The following is a 6,000-nucleotide window of genomic DNA, read 5'->3' as shown; positions in this document are numbered from 1 at the left end:
TACTGAGAAAGAAGAACAATGCTGGAGGCATCATGCTTCCTGATTTCAAACTATATTACAAAGCTACAGTCATCATGGGACTGGCATAAAAACAGACACATAGATCAATGGAATAAAATAAACAGCCCAGAAGTAGACCCAAGCATATATGGTCAATTAATTTATGACAAAGGAGGCAAGAATATATCAAAACAATGGGGAAGAGACAGTCTCTTTAGTAAATTGTGTTGGGAAAACTGGACAGACACATACAAAAGAGAGAAACTGGACCACTATCTTACACCATACACAAAAATTAACTCAAAATGGATTAAAGGGCTTCCCTGGTAGCACAGTGGTTAAGAATCCACCTGCCAACACAGGGGACAGGGTTTGAGCCCTGGTCTGGGAAGATCCCACATGCCACGTAGCAACTAAGCCCATGCGTCACAACTACTGAGCCTGCGCTCTAGAGCCCACGAGACACAACTACTGAGCCTGCGCCTAGAGCCTGAGCTCCGCAACCAGAGAAGCCACCACAATGAGAATCCCGTGCACTGCAATGAAGAGAAGCCCCTGCTCACTGCAACTAGAGAAAGCCCACACGCAGCAACAAAGACCCAACGCAGCCAAAAAAAAAAAAAAAAAAAATTAAAGACGTGAACGTAATACCAGAAACCATAAAACTCCTAGAAGAAAACATAGGCAATAAGCTTCTTGACATTGCTCTTTGTGATATTTTTTTGGATCTGACTTCAAAGGCAGTGGCAACAAAAGCAAACATAAATGAATGCAACTACATCAAGCCAAAGAGGTTCTGCACAGTGAAGGAAACCATCAACAACATAAAAAGGCAACCTACTGAATGGGAGAAGATATTTGTAAATCATGTATCTGGTAAGGGGTTAATATCCAAAATAGATAAAGAGCTCATACAACTCAATAACAAACAAACAATCCAATTAAAAAATGGGCAGAGGATCTGAATAGACATTTTTTCAAACAAGACATTCAGAGGGCCAACAGGCACATGAAATGATGCTGAACATCACTAATCATCAGGGAGCCATAAATCAAAACCACAATGAGATATGATGTCACACCTGTCAGAATGGTTATCATAAAAGGAAAAGAAATAATAAGTATGGGTGAGAATGTGGAGAAAAGGGAGCCTAGGTGGGAATGTAAATTTGCGCGGCCACTATGGAAACAGTATGGAGGTTCCTAAAGAAATTAAAAATAGAACTACCATATGATCCAGTAATTCCACTTCTGGATATTTATCTGAATTAAATGAAACAATGATTTGAAAGGATATATGCCCACCTATGTTCATTGCAGTATTATTCACAATAGCCAAGATGTGGAGACAACCTAAGTGTCCATCAATAGATGTATGGAAAAGAAGATGTGAGATACACACAGACACACAGACACACACACACACAGACACAGACACACACACACACACACAATGGACTACTACTCAGCCATGAAAAAGAATGAACTCTTGCCATTTGTGACAACATGGATGGATCCTGATGATATTTTGCTAAGTGAAATAAATCAGACAAAGAAAGAAAAATACTGTAGAATTTCACTTTTATGTGGAATTTAAAAAACAAAACAAACAAATAAGAAATCATATATACAGAGAATAGATTATGATAGCCAAAGAGGAGGGGGGTTGGAAGTGGGCTGGGCAAAACCAGTGAAGGGGATAAAGAGGTACAAATTTCCAGTTTTAAAATTAAATACGTCATGGGGATGCAACTAAATATCTAGTCATCAGCATGGTGACTATAGTTAGTAATACTGTATTGCAAATTTGAAAGTTACTAAGAAGGTAAATCTTAAAAGTTCTCATCACAAGAAAAAAATTTGTAACTTTGTATTGTGACAGATGGTAACTAGACTGTGGTGATCATTTCACAATGTATGCAAATGTGGGCTCGTTATGTCCTACACCTGAAACTAATATAATGTATGTCAGTTAAACTTCAATTAAGGAAAAACAGGGAATTCCTGGTGGTCCAGTGGTTAGGACTCAGCGCTTCCACTGCAGGGCTGGGGTTCAGTCCCTGGTCGGGGAAATAAGATCCTACAAGCTTCGCGGCATGGCCAAAAAAGAAAAAAAACAAAATAAAAAACCACGGTGGATCCCCAGAACCAAATTAATAGGAGTCTGAATTTGCAAAGAAAAGGACAATGTAAAATTGTGCCTTCCTCTCTCAACCAGGCACCACAGAGAGAGACCTGGGAGAAGTGTCTGGTAAAAAGTCTCACGCTTTGCCAGCTTCCGCTAGCTCTCCCAGGATGCCGTCTGCAGGCTCTAGAGAAGAGGAAGAGTAATTTTTCTTCTCCCCTTTATAGTGAGTCTTTGGCTGAGACTTCTCTTTTTCTAGGGCATCTTGTAAATGGATAAACTTACCGAAGTTGAAAGTTCTCCACTATGGCCTCTCTAATTCAAGATTATCTTTGATAAGTTTAACCTGCTAGTTCAGCCTTAAAACACAATTTTTTTCACCTGAGGCCTCATACCGGCTCGCTCCGGCTCAAGTCAGATCCAGGCGTGAGCCTTTCTACGTCAGACCAATCAGCTTCCATCAGGTTTCCGGACCCAGGCCAGAAAAAGGAAGGCTCAGATGGTCGGAAAGCTCATGAGGCCGGAGCTGCGGGTCCAGGATTCAGGACCGCGAGGACTTGCCCAGCACCTCCAGAGGCAGCGAGAAAACAGCCAGCTCCAGGGACTCAGCAGGTACCTTCCCTGGTTGCTCAGCGCTCCTGGGGGTTGTCGGGGGAGGGGGTCTCCTTAGGTTCCCTCTCCGACGCCTATTTATTTAAAAGATAAACCAAGGCATGTTACAAACTTTAAGAGCAAAAGTTGATTTGAATCCGGCAGCATCCAGTGTAGCAGATGGAAAGAAACTCTGAGAAGCTGTACAAAGTGAAAGAATTTTATAGGCAGAAGGGAGTGAGAACAAGGAAGTTTTATTAGTCAAAAAAGCCGGCTGGTTATTGCAAAGTTACTTTCCTTTAGGGGATGGCAGGGGCCCATCAGGCAGATTACCTGAGTAGCGCCGATCAGGGGATTTCTGGTTGACTTATTTAAGATTCGATTTCTGGGAGAACTGAAATTTTCTCGGTTTGGTGATGTGAGGCTTAGGATAAGAACTGAAATTTTCTCGGTTTGGTGATGTGAGGCTTAGGATAAGCTACTGTCTTGTTTTTAACAAAGGCTGGGGGCATTATCTTTATCTTTGTTAAAAGGATGGGGTGGAGGTGACATCGTGGGCACTTGAAATGGCAGATGCAACTTTTGTTTACATGTCGTCCGTGTGTGCGTGGGTTCCCAGTGTTTCTGCAGACCTTGTGAGAAATACAGCTGGTCGGTTTTTGCCTTATTTCTGCACCTGAAGTAAGTTCTTGTTAACCATCAATACTGAAAATACTGCTTTCAGTTAAAAAGAAGCTCAAATCAAATGTTGTAACTCCTGTTCAAAGAAGCCTCAAAGATCCTCGTGTGCCTGGGTGCATAACATCTCACTGAAAGGCTGGGCTCCACTGGGGGGAGAATCCGTTACATTTGCCTCCTTATTTCCTTAGAAAATTTAGGACTAGCTTATGAATAGATACGGTGGGGCAGCAGATGTACGTTATAAAGGTGAACTTAAAAACTGTAATTACTATCTTTTGGCCTCTGGCCGACGCAGCAGTGTCTGGGAGCTGACTAGAGGTGCGAGCTGACTTCTTATTGCTGAACTCTAGAAGGCTTTTTATACACATTCCTAATGTGTTAGTGAAATAAATAAAAGGAAAAAAAAAAGTGGGAGGAAGAAGAGGGGGAGGGGGAGGGACAGGGAAGGAAGGACGGAAAATCTTGAGTTCTCGTTACCAAAAGAAGGATTTATTCAGTCAACAGTGAACTTGCTAGATAGACCATGAAGGGGTCTTGTATTCCTCATGTTCAATAAGCTCTTCAGGGAGACTTGGAAGAAGTTACAAAACCAGAGCAGGGTCAGAGGTGTACCTGCATCCTGGGTTCTGAGGTAGGAATTGGAAAGGAGCTCTGTTATCAAACATTCAGATACATGAATTTGAGGAAGAGTAGAGGTCAGGAAGAATAACTTCAGACTTCATAGCACTTGTAACTTTTTACAGAGCACTTTTTAACACTACAGACTTTCTATTTTAATAAAGTGCTTTTATATATCCATGATCTCATTAAATTCTCAAAATAATAATGTAGGGCTTCCCTGGTGGCGCAGTGGTTGAGAGTCCGCCTGCAGATGCAGGGGACACGGGTTCGTGCCCCGGTCCGAGAAGATCCCACATGCCGTGGAGCGGCTGGGCCCGTGAGCCATGGCTGCTGAGCCTGCACGTCCAGAGCCTGTGCTCCGCAACGGGAGAGGCCACAACAGTGAGAGGCCCACATACCACACACACACACACAAAAGTAAATAAAAGAGGTAGATGTGGCACCAACGATGAGGTTCCCCTTGTAGTAGGAAGACTTCTAGGATGAGCCAGTGATCCAAGGCCATGTGGAATCCATCCTCTTGATTGGGGGCGGGACCTGTAACTATAGAGACAAATGCGGGGTGGGGCCTTCCCGTGGTGGTGAGAGTGTGGGATGTGGCACAGCTGACTTCCAGGGAGGGTGCTTATCCCCTGAGCTATTCAGGTGAGCACCTCGAAGGCACTGGGTGCTTCCTGGTGAAAGAGTCAAAGCCTGAGAGGAATTCAACACAAGGGATATTCTTCCTCACTGTCTTAGAATCTCAAGGGGCCACATGACAAGGAATGAGGCTGCTTCCATCCCCTGAGGGCGACAGCCAGCAAGGAGGCTTCTCAGTTTCATTTGCATTTTTAATATTTTGTCCATCAGGTTCAGGAACATTTCTTGCAAAAGCCCTGCTGGTAAATATTTAAGGCTTTGCAGCCACATACAGCCTGCCACCATCAAATGTTTTATTTCTTGCTTTCTTGCTTTCATGCTTTTGCTCTTTCGCCCTCCCTCTTCTTCTTCCTTCCTCCTGTACTTCACAATGTTTAAAAAAAAAAAAGAATCACTCTTAGTTTAAGGACTAAACCAAAACAGGTTCTGGGTGGTTTGCTAGCTCCTGGTCTTAGATAATCAACAGAACAATAAATTAAGTCCTGAATTGCAGTCTTTGCCAATTTCTGTAGTGGAAACACACTGACATGATGGATTTCAAGCTGCAACATGAAGGCTCTTTACTGTCTGCAGGCCTGCAGCAGCACATGGTGGTGCAGTGTGCCCACACAGAGACACTACAAGTAAATAACCACAAAACAGGGGTAACAGTGAAATGTAGTGCTGTAATTAGGAAGGGTTGAGATCTGAGCCTCTGCTGCCCTTGTTTTTTTACATAATTTGTGAATTTCTATAATTTTTAACAAAGGCTGTGTTTAACAACCAGCTCCTGTAGTTCCTGAAAAGTAGACAACTGGCTCTCATAGGCTGGTTCTGACCATCCCCAGCACAGCACTGCTTGTGCCCTTAGAATAGAGAGGTCTGTGTTCCACTCTGGTTTCCCCCTTGTCAGCTGGGATGTGACCCCAGCCAGTGTGATTATGGGCCTCCTTTCACCCCGCGGACACAGCTACATCATCAGTGACGGGAGAACAGGAAAGGAGGCCGAGTTCTTGGCCCCGTGGAGCTGCCGTGTCAGGTGTGGATGTCTCAGGAGCCTACTATGAGGCACAGGGGAAATCACTTCTACCTTGTTTAAGCTTCTCCTGTTTTGGGTTTGTTAAAACCATCGGCTCTATATTCTAACTAGATGTTAGAATTCCCTTGTTTGAGTAGGAAACTGATGCTTAGGTGAAACTGCGTTCCCGACATCAGAGGGCTGGAAGTCTCTTACTCAGCACTGAAACCACATCTTTTAACTCCAAGTTCACTGTGGTTCCCATGACATCGTGTTGCAGATGAAATCAGTCATTAGTCCATGCAGGCCCCCAGCTGGGGATTTAACAGACACAAGGCTGCTCTTG

General features: G+C 43.7%; 1 long non-coding RNA gene across 1 annotated transcript in view; it reads left to right on the top strand.

Moving 5' to 3' along the window:
- Positions 1-1,750: 1,750 nt before the first annotated feature.
- Positions 1,751-6,000, top strand: part of LOC109550797 (uncharacterized) — an 84,688-nt gene continuing 80,438 nt past the window's right edge. Inside the window, exon 1 of the long non-coding RNA XR_012328267.1 lies at positions 1,751-2,737. This is a non-coding gene — a long non-coding RNA (uncharacterized lncRNA). The remainder of the gene's footprint in view (positions 2,738-6,000) is intronic.

Source organism: Tursiops truncatus, chromosome 19 (assembly GCF_011762595.2).
Source record: "Tursiops truncatus isolate mTurTru1 chromosome 19, mTurTru1.mat.Y, whole genome shotgun sequence".
Classification (NCBI taxonomy): Eukaryota; Metazoa; Chordata; class Mammalia; order Artiodactyla; family Delphinidae; genus Tursiops; species Tursiops truncatus.
This window is presented reverse-complemented; position numbering and strand designations above follow the sequence as displayed.